Source organism: Lucilia sericata, unplaced genomic scaffold, assembly GCF_015586225.1.
Source record: "Lucilia sericata isolate MDLA Ls3-8-SP2 unplaced genomic scaffold, ASM1558622v1 Contig000345F_arrow, whole genome shotgun sequence".
Lineage (NCBI taxonomy): Eukaryota > Metazoa > Arthropoda > Insecta > Diptera > Calliphoridae > Lucilia > Lucilia sericata.
The window spans coordinates 149,766-170,464 of NW_023994365.1; the positions used below are offsets into that span (position 1 = coordinate 149,766).

General features: G+C 28.8%; 1 protein-coding gene and 1 long non-coding RNA gene across 4 annotated transcripts in view; one reads left to right on the top strand and one right to left on the bottom strand.

The window, feature by feature from the left end:
- LOC119603888 (leucine-rich repeat-containing protein 15) overlaps positions 1 to 20,699 on the bottom strand; it is a 163,783-nt gene that overhangs the window by 99,139 nt on the left and 43,945 nt on the right. The window lies entirely within an intron of this gene.
- Positions 9,891 to 10,353, top strand: LOC119603890. The gene is made up of 3 exons (XR_005231442.1): positions 9,891 to 9,952; positions 10,007 to 10,118; positions 10,193 to 10,353. It is a non-coding gene; the product is annotated as an uncharacterized LOC119603890 (long non-coding RNA).

Below are 20,699 nucleotides of genomic sequence, written 5' to 3' on the forward strand. Positions count from 1 at the left end.
ATAGAATAGACTATAGACTAGACTATAGACTAGACTATAGACTAGACTATAGACTAGACCAACGGTTCCCAAATGGGGGTCCGCGGACCCCTAGTGGTCCGTAGTAAAATCCTAGGGGGTCCGCGAAGACGAACGAAAAAAACCATGAATAAACATGAATAAAAAACTGGTATTCCGGAGTATGAAGTTCAATTCAAAGACAAGCTTATTACAGATTTAAGTTTATCAAATTGTAAGCAAAAGTGTTCTCGTTTGAAAGGACTAAAATTATATATTTCCAAAATAGAGGTGACTCTTTATCCATCTCTTTATAAATATTCCAATCCGACGTGATACACAGATTTTAACTTGATTTTGTCGACCAATACATATTATTAAATTAACATCAGAAAATCCATAGCGTTTCGCGTAAATATGTAGCCAAAAGCCATGAAGTAAAATCATTCGTTGGTATTTTAAAATTCAAATTTAAGTTCCAAATTCACAGTACTTTAACAAAGAGTTCAAATCATATATTATGCGGATAACGCATTCCGCAACAACATAGAAGAAGTCCAACTTTCTTATATTATTTTCCCGAAAACTTACTCACTTACTCAGTTCACCCTTTGCAATCGCAACAAATTTTTGAAACGTGACTCCTTAAGCACATGTGACAATATTTGATAAAGAAACCTTTTTGCTACCTTGAAGAAAAATGAACATGAAAGATCTCACGATCATAAAATTAAACATCATGTTAACATATCAACAAAGAAGTCATTCTATCTTCAAAACATGCAATTGAAAACCTATCTGAAATATTATATATTCTCAATGTACGGGAAAAAAAATATGTATGGGGGTCCTCGAAATTAAATAAGTTCTTCAAGGGGTCCGCGAAGTAAAAATCTGTGGGAACCGCTGGACTAGACTATAGACTAGACTATAGACTAGACTATAGACTAGACTATAGACTAGACTATAGACTAGACTATAGACTAGACTATAGACTAGACTATAGACTAGACTATAGACTAGACTATAGACTAGACTATAGACTAGACTATAGACTAGACTATAGACTAGACTATAGACTAGACTATAGACTAGACTATAGACTAGACTATAGACTAGACTATAGACTAGACTATAGACTAGACTATAGACTAGACTACTAGACTAGACTAGACTATAGACTAGACTATAGACTAGACAAGACTATAGACTAGACTATAGACTAGACTATAGACTAGACTATAGACTAGACTATAGACTAGACTATAGACTAGACTATAGACTAGACTATAGACTAGACTATAGACTAGACTATAGACTAGACTATAGACTAGACTATAGACTAGACTATAGACTAGACTATAGACTAGACTATAGACTAGACTATAGACTAGACTATAGACTAGACTATAGACTAGACTATAGACTAGACTATAGACTAGACTATAGACTAGACTATAGACTAGACTATAGACTAGACTATAGACTAGACTATAGACTAGACTATAGACTAGACTATAGACTAGACTATAGACTAGACTATAGACTAGACTATAGACTAGACTATAGACTAGACTATAGACTAGACTATAGACTAGACTATAGACTAGACTATAGACTAGACTATAGACTAGACTATAGACTAAACTATAGACTAGACTATAGACTAAACTATAGACTAAACTATAGACTAGACTATAGACTAGACTATAGACTAGACTATAGACTAGAATATAGACTAAACTATAGAATAGACTATAGACTTGGATATAGACTAGACTATAGACTAGACTATAGAGTAGACTATAGACTATACTATAGACTAAACTATAGACTAGACTATAGACTAGACTAGACTAGACTATAGACTAAACTATAGACCAGACTATAGACTAGACTATAGACTAGACTATTGACTAGACTATAGACTAGACTATAGACTAGACTATAGACTAGACTAGACTATAGACTAGACTATAGACTAGACTATAGACTAGACTATAGACTAGACTATAGACTAGACTATAGACTAGACTATAGACTAGACTATAGACTAGACTATAGACTAGACTATAGACTAGACTATAGACTAGACTATAGACTAGACTGTAGACTAGACTGTAGACTAGACTATAGACTAGACTATAGACTAGACTATAGACTAGACTATACTAGACTATAGACTAGACTATAGACTAGACTATAGACTAGACTATAGACTAGACTATGGACTAGACTATAGACTAGACTATATACTAGACTATAGACTAGACTATAGATTAGACTATAGACTAGATTATAGACTAAACTATAGACTAGAATATAGACTAAACTATAGAATAGACTATAGACCTGGATATAGACTAGACTATAGACTAGACTATAGAGTAGACTATAGACTAAACTATAGACTAAACTATAGACTAGACTATAGACTAGACTAGACTAGACTATAGACTAAACTATAGACCAGACTATAGACTAGACTATAGACTAGACTATGACTAGACTATAGACTAGACTATAGACTAGACTATTGACTAGACTATAGACTAGACTATAGACTAGACTATAGACTAGACTAGACTATAGACTAGACTATAGACTAGACTATAGACTAGACTATAGACTAGACTATAGACTAGACTATAGAATAGACTATAGACTAGACTATAGACTAGACTATAGACTAGACTATAGACTAGACTATAGACTAGACTATAGACTAGACTATAGACTAGACTATAGACTAGACTATAGACTAGACTATAGGACTAGACTATAGACTAGACTATAGACTAGACTAGACTATAGACTAGACTATAGACTAGACTATAGACTAGACTATAGACTAGACTAGACTAGACTATAGACTAGACTATAGGACTAGACTATAGACTAGACTATAGACTATAGACTATAGACTAGACTATAGACTAGACTATAGACTAGACTATAGACTAGACTATAGACTAGACTATAGACTAGACTATAGACTAGACTATAGACTAGACTATAGACTAGACTATAGACTAGACTATAGACTAGACTATAGACTAGACTATAGACTAGACTATAGACTAGACTATAGACTAGACTATAGACTAGACTATAGACTAGACTATAGACTAGACTATAGACTAGACTATAGACTAGACTATAGACTAGACTATAGACTAGACTATAGACTAGACTATAGACTAGACTATAGACTAGACTATAGACTAGACTATAGACTAGACTATAGACTAGACTATAGACTAGACTATAGACTAGACTATAGACTAGACTATAGACTAGACTATAGACTAGACTATAGACTAGACTATAGACTAGACTAGACTATAGACTAGACTAGACTATAGACTAGACTAGACTATAGACTAGACTATAGACTAGACTATAGACTAGACTATAGACTAGACTATAGACTAGACTAGACTATACTATAGACTAGACTATAGACTAGACTATAGACTAGACTATAGACTAGACTATAGACTAGACTATAGACTAGACTAGTCCATAGACTGAACTATAGACTGGACTTTCTACAAGACTTTAAACTAAACTAAAAACTAGACTATAAGCGAGTCTATAGACCACACAATAGAGCAGACTTTCTAATTGATTATAGACTAGACTATGAACAAGACTAAATACTGTACTAAAGACTAGACTAAAGTCTAGACGAAAGACTATACTAATGGCTACCCATAAACTAGACTATAGTGTACACTATATATTAAAGTATAGAAATTACCATAGAATGTACAATAGATTAGACTATAGACTAGATAATAGACTAGACTAGAGACTAGACTGGAGACTAGACAATAGACTAGACCAGAAACTAGACTATAGACTTGAATATAAATTAGACTACAGACTAGACTATAAACTAGACTATTGAGTCTAATCAATAGATTATAGATTAGAGAGTAGACTATAGAATAGACTATAGCCTAGAATATCGACTAGACTATAGACCAGACTATAAACTAAACTATAAACTAGACTATTGACTAAACTATAGACTACACTATAGTGAAGACTACAGACTAGATAATGGACTAGACAATAGACTACACCTGAATATATATTACTCTTGACTATGTTGTAGATTATAGATTGTTCTATAGACTTTTCCCTTTTCTTTCCCTCTCACGTTCCGCTCTTTGCTTTTGACAAATATCATTTCTATTTTTAGTTTTCGTGCCAAACACCACCACATGAAATCTTTGTGTTTCAAAAAAGTTATTACTGGAAAATGTCATGTTACTTTTTGCTACCAGGTCACTTCCTTTTTTTGCTTTGGACTCTCATATTTGTGTTATTTTTTAATATTCTTCGTTCTTCGTTTTGCGTATTTATTTGTTTAAAGGCATGTCATTTTGTGAAAATTTTTGACTTTTTTATTATGACCGTGTCTGCAGCTCATAAAACAACAAATAATGAAATAAAAAGACAAAAATGATAGGAGAAATAAAGCTCATATAAAAATTCATACGAAATATGTTAACAAATATGAGAACAAAAGGCAGTAGTAGTTTTTCAAAATATTAAATTAGAAAATTTTAATTTTTTAAAGAAGAAAATTTTAGGAAAAAATATATTTTTTAGAGTTTTTAGCGTATCGTTTTAACATTATAATTGATAGTTTTGAAGTTTAAAGAGTTTTGTGTGGTTGGGTTTTAAAAATTTTAAAATCGCTTGGAAATTGTAGGAGTTGTAGGTAAATCTATGAAAATAGTTATAATTAATATTAGTCATACGTATAGGTGGACAAAATTTTTATTTTGCTTTATAATTCCTAAGTTAACAGAACGATTTGCAAGATTTTTTATAACGTGTTACTGAATACTTGAAGGGATTTATAACACTAAACTAAGGTTATTATAGTGAAAGAACGAACTGAAAATTAGTTAAATTTTGTAGAAAAATTTTAGTTTTCTTTAAATATTCTAAATATTTTCTTTATTTAAGTATTAATTAAGAGTATTGATTTTAATATTTGATTAATAAAGGTTTAATATTTTTATTATTTTTTAAAAAATTTTATAAAATATTAAAATTTTGTGTACCAGGACGTATGATTAATATTTATGATGACTTTTTTTACATTAAAAGCTTTAACGTTTAGAATTTTTTTAAGATTTTAAAAATTCTAAAAATAAGCAAATAAAAACAGTTTATTCTATTAAAAAACAACGTAAATTTTCCATTACTTTTTTTTTGTTTATTTTAAAAATTTCATATTTAAAACAAATTTCTCCCTAAAGACCAGTTTGCATAATGAGATCAAGTTTGACAACAACGAAAAACGAAACATATTCATTGTGTGCCCTTTTTTTATTTGGATGCTAAAAGTGAGTTTATTTTACTTAATTGCTTCATAAGCCATATAGAAAAAATTGGTGGAATACAAATCATTTGTTGGTGGGAATTAAGGGAAATGTTATATATTTTTGTTTAACGAGAATAAATACAATTTTTATTTATAATTCAGCATAGCGGCATATGTAGGCAATGTGATATTGAAATAAGGGGGATTTTATAGTAAGAAAATAAACAGATAAAATTTTCAAAAATTTTAGCAGAAATTATAAAGTTAAAACTTAAAAGGTAAAAAAAGTCTTAACTAACAGTTAACTTTCAAAATAATAGACTGATAATCAAGGAAAGTTATCAATATATATAATGCCAGTAAAATTTGAAATGTTTTCTCTTATAAGCCTTTGGAATTTTTAAAATCCTTTAAAAATTGTAGAAGTTATAAAAGAAAATGTGAAAATAGTCATAATTAATATTAGTCATACGTCATGGTGGTCAAATTTTAGATTTTTTTAAAATTCTCGGAAATTACTTAATGTACAAAAAAACTTTAAATGTAATAGTTTAAAGCACTTATAAAGCTAAATAATGAACTTATAACTTTTTCTTATTAGATATTATGATAAAAGAAATTTTGCCAAAATCAGACTTAAAACCTTTTTTCAAATCCTAATCCTAACACAAAACTCCCCTTATATTATTAAAAGTTATAAACTGATGCCACGCATTTAAATAAACGGATTTTTGTAAATATTTTTTTTTGTCATTTCTGACAAACCTTTTAATTTAAATTTTTAATACTCATGTATTCCTGACACTGTTATTGTATACAATTTTAATTCCAGTATTTTAAACTTGACTGTTTTTCTTTTGGCTTCAGCAAACTTTCCCCCGCCCCTTAACATTTTGTTTTGTAAATTTGTTTTTACAGGTTTTGTGGTTTTCTAGGGCTCTTAAGGGAATTATTATTTTGTTTTCATTTTTTTTTGAGATCCCGCCAAAAACAACGCAACATTTTTATAAATTTTTATTTTTTCAAACCATAGGAGTGAGTGGCGGCAAGCTAAGTGCTTGACAAGATTATAAAGTTGGTAAAAATGGTGAAAAAAATTACTAAATGTTTGAAATTTTTATTAAATATTTAAATTAAAGAGATGAAAGTTTAAAAAATTTAATAATAATAATAAAAAACAGGGAGAGTTATTACATTAATATAAAAGAGGGTTTGCAAATTACAATTTTCTGTCCCTGAACATGTATTTTTATATTAAATCTTTGAAAATAACAGATTTCCCCTAAAAACTTGTATTCATAAATGTTAAGTTTTTATCCCTAACTTAAAATAGGTTAAACAAATATAATATTTTGTTATTCTTTATTTAAACAACACTTTAAATATGGCAAACCAACTGTTTTTGTGTTCCCTAAAATTACAAGATTTACTCCTCAACTACTGAATTTTTATATATTTTCCTAATGGTTTCAATGTAAAAAAATTTTGTCATTATTGTGAACATCATTGACAAAAACAACAACAAAAATAAGAGGGAAAATAACAACTACAACTTTATTATTGTATTTTTCCATGCCTGGGTTGACTGCAAAGAAAATAACATTAAAATTTTCCAAAATAAATCTCTTAACAATTCAACCAGATGAACTCTAACAACCTTTTGGCAACAACAAGAACTGTTACTGCTTACTCACATAAGTAGTCTAGAGAGGGATAGGGACAGAGATGGGAAGAGGAAATGTCATTTAAGAAAAAGCGAGTGAAAAGAGTAAATTTTGCTTAAAATCCTGTACTATAGACGTAAAAATAGATTAGACTATATAGACTAGACTATAGACTAGACAATAGACTAGACAATAGACTGGACTATAGACTAGACTTCAGACTAGACTATAGACTAGACAATAGACTAGACTATAGACTAGACTATAGGCTAGACTATAGCCTAGACTATAGACTAGACTATAGACTAGACTATAGCCTAGACTATAGACTAGACTATAGACTAGACTAGCCTAGACTATAGACTAGACTATAGACTAGACTATATACTAGACTATAGACTAGACTATAGACTAGACTATAGACTAGACTATAGACTAGACTATAGATAGACTATAGCTAGCACTATAGACTAGACTATAGACTAGACTATAGACTAGACATAGACTAGACTATAGACTAGACTATAGACTAGACATAGACTAGACTATAGACTAGACTATAGACTAGACTATAGACTAGACTATAGACTAGACTATAGACTAGACTATAGACTAGACTATAGACTAGGGACTATAGACTAGACTATAGACTAGACTATAGACTAGACTAGACTATGATAGACTATAGACTAGACTAGACTAGACTATAGACTAGACTATAGACTAGACTATAGACTAGACTATAGACTAGACTATAGACTATTAGTCTATTAGTCTAGTCTATAGTCTAGTCTATAGTCTAGTCTATAGTCTAGTCTATAGTCTAGTCTATAGTCTAGTCTATAGTCTAGTCTATAGTCTAGTCTAGTCTATGTCAGTCTAGTCTAGTCTAGTCTATAGTCTAGTCTATAGTCTAGTCTATAGTCTAGTCTATAGTCTAGTCTATAGTCTAGTCTATAGTCTAGTCTATAGTCTAGTCTATAGTCTAGTCTATAGTCTAGTCTATAGTCTAGTCTATAGTCTAGTCTATAGTCTAGTCTATAGTCTAGTCTATAGTCTAGTCTATAGTCTAGTCTATAGTCTAGTCTATAGTCTAGTCTATAGTCTAGTCTATAGTCTAGTCTATAGTCTAGTCTATAGTCTAGTCTATAGTCTAGTCTAGTCTATAGTCTAGTCTATAGTCTAGTCTTTAGTCTAGTCTATAGTCTAGTCTTTAGTCTAGTCTATAGTATAGACTATAGACTAGTCTACAGTCTAGTCTATAGTCTAGTCTAGTCTAGTTTAGTCTAATCTAGTCTATAGTCTAGTCTAGTCTATAGTCTAGTCTGTATATATATTTTATTTTAGTTTCATTAATTAGTTAAATAATTTTGTCCACCTTGACGTATGATTATTATCAATTATGAGCTTTATTACATTTTGCTCTGCAGTTCAGAAATTTTCTAAGCGATTTGAAAAAATATTTTTAGAATATTTGTTAATTTTTTAGGAAAATTTAAGTGAAAATCATTGGAAGAAAATTTGTCCATCCCTGCTTTTATGTACTTTATGTATATCATTTTTAAGGTTTTCTACCTTTTTTCTGTAGAAAAATATAGAGGAGTCTTTAAGCTTAATTCCTTTTGCCCATACTCTTTCTTCTGCTTCAAAAAAGAAACCAAAGCCAAGTTAGCGGTAAATGGCAAGTGTTGGAATGTATGTATCTTATTGTGTGTAAATAAATAGTATGTGTGAGTGTGTTTGTTTGTTTGTATTTAACATTATTTTAAATTAAGTTGTTGTTTATAGTCTGTCTGTATTATAATAAAATGGTCTTTTCTGACTGTCTGTTTAAGGGTTTATTCTTTTTTACTCAGCCCATCATTCTTCTAACTGTGTTTGTGTAAATTTCGGGGAAAAATAGCAAAACAACAACAAAATCATAAAAATTGTAATATAAATTCTAAAATAATGTGGTGTGTTTAAATATAGAGAAAATAAAAACACATTTACAACAACATTAAAACCAACAACAGCTTAACACACACTCAATTTAAATTGCTGCAATAAAAGGGCAAAAAAAAACAACCAAGCACTCAAAACAAACACATTTATTTAACCATGTAAAATACCAAAAAACAAAAAATTACAATAACATTTTTAATGTGAATAATGAAAGAGGAAGATCTTTTCGTTTTTTTGTCTGTCTGATGGAGCCAGCAGGAGTTTTACCCAAAAACTTAACTCCCATTGTTAGTTAGAGTGTTATACATGGCGTACCTTTGTTTAACTGTTTAAGAGTAAGCAGCTTAATGATTAACGAGCTTTTAAACGTACATTTAAATGTTTGTTTTGTGGGTAAGAGTATTTTATTGGCCGAGTTTTTAATGGCTGAATTTATGTACGAAATGAAAATGAATGTATTTTAATTTCTTTCATTGTAAAATGGGAATGTTATAAAGACGTAGAAGAAAATAATATATGTATATTCTAGTCTATTGCCTACACACAGAAAAAAGATCAGTCGGAAATCGGTTGACATTATAAATATTTAATAATCACAATAGAAAATTAATTGTTATAATTAAAATAATGTAACTTCAACTATTATTCTATGTTTAAAACCAAAAGAAAGTAATTTGAATCAAATTAAGGTCTAAACAACTGTATATATATTTAACATAATCGAATCGTAATATTAGGAAAACTATCTATAAAATTCGATAGATGTATCAAGCTAGAATTCATTAAAACATGTCTCAATATCAAACATTGGTCATTGTAACAAATAAATTCGGTTAATGTATACAAAATTTTCAATTCGGCATTCCCAACGGATAAAATTGTTATTTTCCCTTGACGTTTAGAAATAAAAACAATTTAAATAAATTTTTAATTTATATTGAAAATCAAGAAAACAGAAAATAAACAATAAAAATATTCTATAAATCATGTGTGCAGCAAGGTAAGTTTGATACCAATTCACGAAGCACACAAATGTAATTGGTATTTCTTTTAGCTTAGTTCCATTGTCAACATAAATAGCTAGTTTGGGAAAAATTTGGTGACCATTAGGTAAAGTAATCTGTCCATTAAACACGAAGGATTAGATTTTCTAAAAATATATTGAGGTTTGTAATTGCATCTCATTTTCTTTAATATGTGTCTGGTCCTAATTTAATAATTTTCTTCAAATTTAATATAGCTTCTCAAGAAAATTCTGTAGAGAAAAATTTATGTTTCAAAACAGTGTTGGATCTGAAGCAAATTGGAATTTACGCGAGTGTAAAATTTCTTTTAAATGTATGTAAGCGTATATTTACATTGTAAATCTACCAAAAATAAATATAAATAAACAAAAAATTATGTAATTTATAACAATCGAGTGTTTCGATTATAAGAATCGAATTTTTTAATACCATTTGCAGTTGCGCTAACCAATATATTCAGTTATTATAATTAAAGAATTCGGTATAAAGAATTGAAATATTCGGCTATTGCAAACGATTTATGTGATAGTTGTCATAACCGACCAAATTCGATTGGAAACAAATTCGGTTATCACAACGAAACTGTTTTCTCTGTGTAGCCTATATTCTAGTCCATTGTGTAGTTTATAATCTAGCCTATAGTCTAGTCTACAGTGTAGTCTAGTCTATAGTCTAGTCTATAGTCTAGTCTATAGTCTAGTCTATAGTCTAGTCTATAGTCTAGTCTATAGTCTAGTCTATAGTCCAGTCTATAGTCTAGTCTATAGTCTAGTCTATAGTCTAGTCTATAGTCTAGTCTATAGTCTAGTCTATAGTCTAGTCTATAGTCTAGTCTATAGTCTAGTCTATAGTCTAGTCTATAGTCTAGTCTATAGTCTAGTCTATAGTCTAGTCTATAGTCTAGTCTATAGTCTAGTCTATAGTCTAGTCTATAGTCTAGTCTATAGTCTAGTCTATAGTCTAGTCTATAGTCTAGTCTATAGTCTAGTCTATAGTCTAGTCTATAGTCTAGTCTATAGTCTAGTCTATAGTCTAGTCTATAGTCTAGTCTATAGTCTAATAGTCTAGTCTATAGTCTAGTCTATAGTCTAGTCTATAGTCTAGTCTATAGTCTAGTCTATAGTCTAGTCTATAGTCTAGTCTATAGTCTAGTCTATAGTCTAGTCTATAGTCTAGTCTATAGTCTAGTCTATAGTCTAGTCTATAGTCTAGTCTATAGTCTAGTCTATAGTCTAGTCTATAGTCTAGTCTATAGTCTAGTCTATAGTCTAGTCTATAGTCTAGTCTATAGTCTAGTCTATAGTCTAGTCTATAGTCTAGTCTATAGTCTAGTCTATAGTCTAGTCTATAGTCTAGTCTATAGTCTAGTCTATAGTCTAGTCTATAGTCTAGTCTATAGTCTAGTCTATAGTCTAGTCTATAGTCTAGTCTATAGTCTAGTCTATAGTCTAGTCTATAGTCTAGTCTATAGTCTAGTCTATAGTCTAGTCTATAGTCTAGTCTATAGTCTAGTCTATAGTCTAGTCTATAGTCTAGTCTATAGTCTAGTGTATAGTCTCTTCTATAGTCTAGTCTATAGTCCAGTCTATAGTCTAGTCTATAGTCTAGTCTATAGTCTAGTCTATAGTCTAGTCTATAGTCTGGTCCATAGTCTAGTCTATAGTCTAGTCTATAGTCTAGTCTATAGTCTAGTCTATAGTCTAGTCTATAGTCTAGTCTATAGTCTAGTCTATAGTCTAGTCTATAGTCCTGTCTATAGTCTAGTCTATAGTCTAGTCTATAGTCTATTCTATAGTCTACTCTCTAGTTTAGTCTTTAGACTAGTCTGTAGTCTACTCGGTAGGCGAATCAATAGTCCGTTCGATGGTCCGATCTCTAGTGTAGTCTATAGTTTGGTCTATAGTTTTTTCTTTGAAGTATGAAAAATTCGATGGAATTTTTTTAAATTTTTTTCGTTTTTTTAAATATTTTGTATTCTTAAATTTTTATACCCACTTTGGGTATAAGCATAAGCAATTTGCCACCTATTGCTCTGTTGTTATGGTGAATTCCAACCATTATTTTAATTTATTACTTAAAATATTGTTCACCTAATTGAAGGTGCAGAACTTATGGAGATTAAAATGTCTCATGGTGTTGTATTACTGTTTACCGTTAAGTTTAAAGCCCTTTTTATTTTCGCTACAATACTGCTATTACCACAAATTCATTAACCATATAATTAATGATTGTATCTTATAAAGAGTCGTCTTAACACAGCAAAACCACAATTTTGCACGCATGTAGATGAGGAGAGAGACAGTATTTAAATGAATGAATTGTTTGTGGTAATGTAAAACATTAAATGTTTGTAATAAATTAATGTTTCTTTTCCACTACAAGTTTTTACTCTTTTAAATGGTGTCCGTTATATTGTAAGTTTACTTACACTATAAGTGGGTTTTTATGTAAAAACTTATAAATTCTTGGGGTTTTCTTACAATATTTTACATATTTTTTACGTTATGTTTCGTATGCTGTTGGCATAATGCTCATAAACAACAATAACGTAGCAACATAAAACATTGCCAATAATGGAAACAATACCAAAACGCAACAATAATATAAAGAAGTAAAATAATAATAACAACAATAATAATAATAATACATTAATTACCCTTCACTTCATGCAAAAGCTTAAAGCCATAAAATCATAAGAAAAGTTTCAAAGAAAAACAACAATAAAATATGCCCGACTTCGAATGATGCGTGTTTATAAACAGGTTGAGTCAAAAGTTGGTGTGAGAGACTCATACCATGTATCAATTCAAAAGAATCTTAAAACAATTGTTTCTGTCGTGAATACAATTTTTTTAAATTTTCTATAAAATTTATGTTTTTTTTCCCAATTTCAAAGTTTTTTTTCATTAGTAATTGTGAATAATTATGGTTTCTCGAGCCAAGAGGGGTGTGTTAAAAGGGCAACTTAATGTATCTTTATTCGAGGTTGGCCAGAACAACCGCCCACTTTACAAAATTGTAAATGTTATTTACACAGGAAATACACAAATACTCACACACATACTCCCTAATGTGGAGTGCACACATACAAATATACAATCGAATTAAAATATATATAAAATCCAAATTATAAACCCAGCAACCTTTTTTTATTGCGGATGTCACCCATAAGTATCTTCGATATGATATGTTGATGCTAACTAACTAACTAACTAACTAACTAACTAACTAACTAACTAACTAACTAACTAACTACTAACTAACTAACTAACTAACTAACTAACTAACTAACTAACTAACTAACTAACTAACTAACTAACTAACTAACTACTAACTAACTAACTAACTACTAACTAACTAACTAACAAACAAACAAACAAACAAACAACAAACAACAAACAAACAAACAAACAAACAAACAAACAAACAAACAAACAAACAAACAAACAAACAAACAAACAAACAAACAAACAAACAAACACAACAAACAAACAAACAAACAAACAACAAACAAACAAACAACAAACAACAAACAAACAAACAAACACAAACAAACAACAAACAACAAACAAACAAACAACTAAACAAACAAACAAACAAACAAACAAACAAACAACAACAAACAAACAAACAAACAAACAAAACAACAAACAACAACAAACAAACAAACAAACAAACAACAAACAACAAACAACAAACAAACACACAAACAAACAAACAAACAAACAAACAAACAAACAAACAACAAACAAACAAACAAACAAACAAACAAACAAACAAACAAACATAACAAACAAACAACAAACAAACACAACAACAAACAACAACAAACAAACAAACCACAACAACAAACAACAAACAAACAACCACAAACAAACAAACAACAAACAAACAACACAAACAAACAAACAAACAAACAAACAAACAACAAACAAACAAACAAACAAACAAACAAACAAACAAACAAACAACAACAAACAAACAAACAAACAAACAAACAAACAAACAAACAAACAAACAAACAAACAAACAAACAAACAAACACAACAAACCAAACAAACAAACAAACAAACAAACAAACAAACAACACAAACAAACAACAAACAAAATCAAACAAACAACCAACAAACAAACAAACAAACAAACAAACAACAAACAAACAAACAATACAAACAAACAACAAACAAACAAACAAACAAACAAACAAACACAAACAAACAAACAACACAAACAAACAAACAAACAACAACAAACAAACAAACAACAAACAAACAAACAAACAACAAACAAACAAACAAACAAACAAACAAACAACAACAACAAACAAACAAACAACAAACAACAAACCAAACAAACAAAAAACAAACAAACAAACACAACAAACAAACAACAACAAACAACCAACAAACAAACAAACAAACAAACAACAAACAAACCAAACAAACAAACAACAAACTACAAACAAACAAACTAACTAACTACAACTAACTAACTAACTAACTAACTAACTAACTAACTAACTAACGAACTAACTAACTACTAACTAACTAACTAACTAACTAACTAACTAACTACGAACTAACTAACTAACTACTAACTAACTAACTAACTAACTAACTACAACTAACTAACTAACTAACTAACTACCTAACTAACTAACTAACTAACTAACTACCTAACTAACTAACTAACTAACTAACTAACTACTACTAACTAACTAACTAACTAACTAACTAACTAACTACTAACTAACTAACTAACTAACTAACTAACTAACTAACTAACTAACTAACTAACTACTAACTAACTAACTAACTAACTAACTAACTAACTACTAACTAACTAACTAACTAACTAACTAACTAACTAACTAACTAACTAACTAACTAACTAACTACTAACTAACTAACTAACTAACTAACTAACTAACTAACTAACTAACTACTAACTAACTAACTACTAACTAACTAACTAACTAACTAACTAACTAACTAACTAACTAACTAACTACTAACTAACTAACTAACTAACTAACTACTAACTAACTAACTAACTAACTAACGACTAACTACTAACTAACTAACTAACTAACTAACTAACTAACTAACTAACTAACTAACTAACTAACTAACTAACTAACAACTAACTAACTACTAACTAACTACTAACTAACTAACTAACTAACTAACTAACTAACTACTAACTAACTAACTAACTAACTAACTAACTAACTAACTAACTAACGACTAACTAACTAACTAACTAACTAACTAACTAACTAACTAACTAACTAACTAACTAACTAACTAACTAACTAACTAACTAACTAACTAACTAACTAACTAACTAACTAACTAACTAACTAACTAACTAACTAACTAACTAACTAACTACTAACTAACTAACTAACTAACTAACTAACTAACTAACTAACTAACTAACTAACTACTAACTAACTAACTAACTAACTAACTAACTAACTAACTAACTAACAACTACTAACTAACTAACTAACTAACTAACTAACTAACTAACTAACTAACTAACTAACTAACTAACTAACTAACTAACTAACTACTAACTAACTAACTAACTAACTAACTAACTAACTAACTAACTAACTAACTAACTAACTAACAAAGTAACTAACTAACTAACTAACTAACTAACTAACTAACTAACTAACTAACTAACTAACTAACTAACTAACTAACTAACTAACTAACTAACTACTAACTAACTAACTAACTAACTAACTAACTAACTAACTAACTAACTAACTAACTAACTAACTAACTAACTAACTAACTAACTAACTAACTATCTAACTAACTAACTAACTAACTAACTAACTAACTAACTAACTAACTAACTAACTAACTAACTAACTAACTAACTAACTAACTAACTAACTAACTAACTAACTAACTAACTAACTAACTAACTAACTAACTAACTACTAACTAACTAACTAACAACTGACTGAACAACTAACGAACTAATTTTTGCCAAGTTCCCAACAGTTTTGTCTTCCAAATGTTCGGTGGGTTAGAAATTGCAAAGTGTGAGGGAGATCGTAGCAATTTCATTACAAAACAAATAATGTTTTCAAGAGTAAAACAGTCATTGGGCAGAAATAGTTGGTGCAAGAATACAATAACTGTAAAAGGAGAAGATGGTTCGTAGAATGGTTTGGACGGCGATAGAGTTAATACCTTATATTACAATGGCTACAATAGTTGGGAATTTTTAAATGAAGAATCAATGTTGTCGACATTGAGCATGATGATGATGATTGTTGAATAATTGAGTAAGTAACGTAATATTATTTATTGTTACAAAATCACGTCATATATATAGTATAAATAGTATATACATACATATATATACATGCAGAGCATATGCACTCCATTGCATTGCAAAATTTCAACGTAATGTCTAGTTACACACATACATTTATACATATTTTTAATGAAAATATACACACCAACTCACTGTAGTTGCAAGCAGAATGTACTATTTTACTCATTTGTCTGTTTGTATGTTAAATGCACATTGTTTATTGTTGTTTTTGTCATATAAACATGTAACAATTCAAATATTGAGTAAGAGGATTGAATCATTATTTTCTGTTTTTTTTTTTAACTCAGAATAGCATTTTATTTATTTTAAATTGTTGTTTTTCTTTACATTTTAATGTTTATTTTGCGCGTGTTGCATACGTAATTTTTTTTGGAGGGATGGACAGAGGTTTGTTTTTAAAAGGTTTTTTTTTTAATGAAATGATTTTAAAATTCGACCATGTTTTTAACAACAACTGATCAACAATGGTTGTTGTTTTCGAATTCAATTTTACTCAGAAGTTATCGATCGATAATTGTTCTATTCTATAGAATAGTTATCGATCGATAATTGTTCTATTCTATAGAGAAGTTATCGATCGATAATTGTTCTATTCTATAGAGAAGTTATCGATCGATAATTGTTTTATTCTATAGAGAAGTTATCGATCGATAATTGTTCTATTCTATAGAGAAGTTATCGATCGATAATTGTTCTATTCTATAGAGAAGTTATCGATCGATAATTCTTCTATTCTATAGAATAGTTATCGATCGATAATTGTTCCATTCTATAGAATAGTTATCGATCGATAATTGGTGTATTCTATAGAATAGTTATCGATCGATAATTGTTCTAATCTATAGAACAGTTATCGATCGATAATTGTTCTATTCTATAGAATAGTTAGTTAGTATAGAATAGTTAGTTATCAATCTATTCTATAGAATAACTATTCTATAGAATAGAACAATTATCGATCGATAATTGTTCTATTCTATAGAATAGTTATCGATCGATAATTGTTCTATTCTATAGAATAGTTATCGATCGATAATTGTTCTATTCTATAGAATAGTTATCGATCGATAATTGTTCTATTCTATAGAATAGTTATCGATCGATAATTGTTCTATTCTATAGAATAGTTATCGATCGATAATTGTTCTATTCTATAGAATAGTTATCGATCGATAATTGTTCTATTCTATAGAATAGTTATCGATCGATAATTGTTCTATTCTATAGAATAGTTATCGATCGATAATTGTTCTATTCTATAGAATAGTTATCGATCGATAATTGTTCTATTCCATAGAATAGTTATCGATCGATAATTGTTCTATTCCATAGAATAGTTATCGATCGATAATTGTTCTATTCCATAGAATAGTTATCGATCGATAATTGTTCTATTCCATAGAATAGTTATCGATCGATAATTGTTCTATTCTATAGAATAGTTATCGATCGATAATTGTTCTATTCTATAGAACAGTTATCGTTCGATAATTGTGCTATTCTATAGAATAGTTATCGATCGATAATTGTTCTATTCTATAGAACAGTTATCGTTCGATAATTGTTCTATTCTATAGAACAGTTATCGTTCGATAATTGTGCTATTCTATAGAACAGTTATCGATCGATAATTGTGCTATTCTATAGAACAGTTATCGATCGATAGTTGTTCTATAGAACTATCGATCGATATTTGTTCTAGTTGTTCTATTCTATAGAACAGTTATCGATCGATAGTTGTTCTATTCTATAGAACAGTTATCGATCGATAGTTGTTCTATTCTGTAGAACAGTTATCGATCGATAGTTGTTCTATTCCATATAGAACAGTTATCGATCGATAGTTGTTCTATTCTATAGAACAGTTATCGATCGATAGTTGTTCTATTCTATAGAACAGTTATCGATCGATAGTTGTTCTATTCTATAGAACAGTTATCGATCGATAGTTGTTCTATTCTATAGAACAGTTATCGATCGATAGTTGTTCTATTCCATATAGAACAGTTATCGATCGATAGTTGTTCTATTCCATATAGAACAGTTATCGATCGATAGTTGTTCTATACCATATAGAACAGTTATCGATCGATAGTTGTTCTATTCTATAGAACAGTTATCGATTGATAGTTGTTCTATTCTACAGAACAGTTATCGATCGATAGTTGTTCTATTCTATAGAACAGTTATCGATCGATAGTTGTTCTATTCTATAGAACAGTTATCGATCGATAGTTGTTCTATTCTATAGAACAGTTTTCTATCGATAGTTGTTCTATTCTATAGAACAGTTATCTATCGATAATTGTTCTATTCTATAGAACAGTTTCTGTTCTAAAGAAAAGTTGTCAATCGATAACAATAGAAGAGTTATCGATAAAATGGTCCATATTAAAATATACTTAAACACTTGATTAAGTTTAATTAAATTGAAATGCATTAAAAGCTAATTTCTAAATATTAAACAACTGCACTTATAAGATAAATTTAAATATTTACAAAGCAGCTTTTGTGTATGAAAATGTGTGTGTGTTGAAAAGATATTAGATGTTTAACCACAATTGTGGTTTTAGCTTTTCAATTCTCATTTATATGATTTCCCTCACAAACTGCAAAGAAAATTAGTTACAACTTGTCTCAAATATCTTTTTATTTGTGGTGGAGTATAACTTTTATACAGATACATACATACGAATATTTATAAAATATTTTTATTTTTGGTTTTTAGTTTTTTCTCTAATTTAGTGTTATTTATGTGGTAGAAAAATAAAATTCTAAACTCGTACACAAATAAGCCTTAACTATTGAAAAAAAAAAAAAAACGAAGAAAAGGCAAACTAAAGTATTTATATAAACGTCTAAAAGTATCTAGACCGATTTACCTACATCCACACAACTTACAACAACAAGGAAAAAGATACAGCCATTCATTCATTTATTTATTTATTCATTCTACTAAATCTTAAAGGTACAACTGATTCAATAGCGTATTGAAAGTGTGTCTGAAAAGAAGATGGGAATACTACTTGCTGCACACTGACTCAACCACACGCTGCACATTTGGTTAAAAAAAAACTAAGTGGCATCAAGCTAAAGCACGTACTTTTATGCTGGATTTTCATTTTTTCAATTTATTTTTTTTAGTTTATTTCTTGTTATTTTAACTTATTTGGCCAAATACATAAAACTACTTTACCACTTTTATATCTTTTTGCAAATGAAATTTTAAGAAAAAAATACAAATAAAAAACTGCAGTGAAACGAAAATAAATCCTTGAAATGATCTAAACTAAACAGTAGATGTTACGAAAATAAATTTCGTAAATGCTGTATTTGAAATAAAATTCCAAAATATAAAGTAAAACAACAAAAAGGTTTCAGATTTCTTAAAGGTCTTTTTTTAAAGAAATTAAAATTCTACGAATTTTATATCTTTGTTTGGCATAATTTTGCTTTTAATTTAAACACGTTTTTAGAGGTTGATTTCAGTTTTCTTTTGCGTTTATATTTTATCAATTTGCTAAATTAAATTAATATAGTATTTCCACGCTATTCGTAAGTTAAAGTTTTTTTCATTCCCTTTTACTTTTTTAAAAATTCATTTCTTTTGATTTTATCTTTTTGATTAAACGACAAGTTTTAATTAATAATAAAAAGCTAAGATGGTTGATTGGAAATTTTGCATAGAAATTACAGAGTTATCAATAGATACATAAGTATGTAGTCTATGGTCTAGTCTATAGTCTAGTCTATAGTCTATCACTCAATATATTATGTAGGTAAATTCAACTGAAAAATCATTTCAAACAAGTAAAATATCATTTAAAAAACGGACTACAAACTTTTCATTTATTTCAAATGAGTTTTTCAGTTATTTTTAAATGTTGATTTTTTAACTAACAAATTATGTAAATACAAAAGTTTTTTCAGATGTTTTTACTGACAAATTTTTACCTACAAAATGACAATTCAATGACAATTTTTACCTACAATATCACTAAAAATTACAGTTTTTTTCATTTATTTTTACCCAAAACCCTAACATAAAAAATCCAACAGATTCTTTAGATTTTAGTTTTATTGTGATCATTTGTTAAAGATTAAATATGTATAATACGGATTAATAATTGTTAAACCGCTACGTATGCTAAGAAATTTCGTTAATAGTCTATAGTCTAGTCTATAGTCTAGTCTATAGTCTAGTCTATAGTCTAGTCTATAGTCTAGTCTATAGTCTAGTCTATAGTCTAGTCTATAGTCTAGTCTATAGTCTAGTCTATAGTCTAGTCTATAGTCTAGTCTATAGTCTAGTCTATAGTCTAGTCTATAGTCTAGTCTATAGTCTAGTCTATAGTCTAG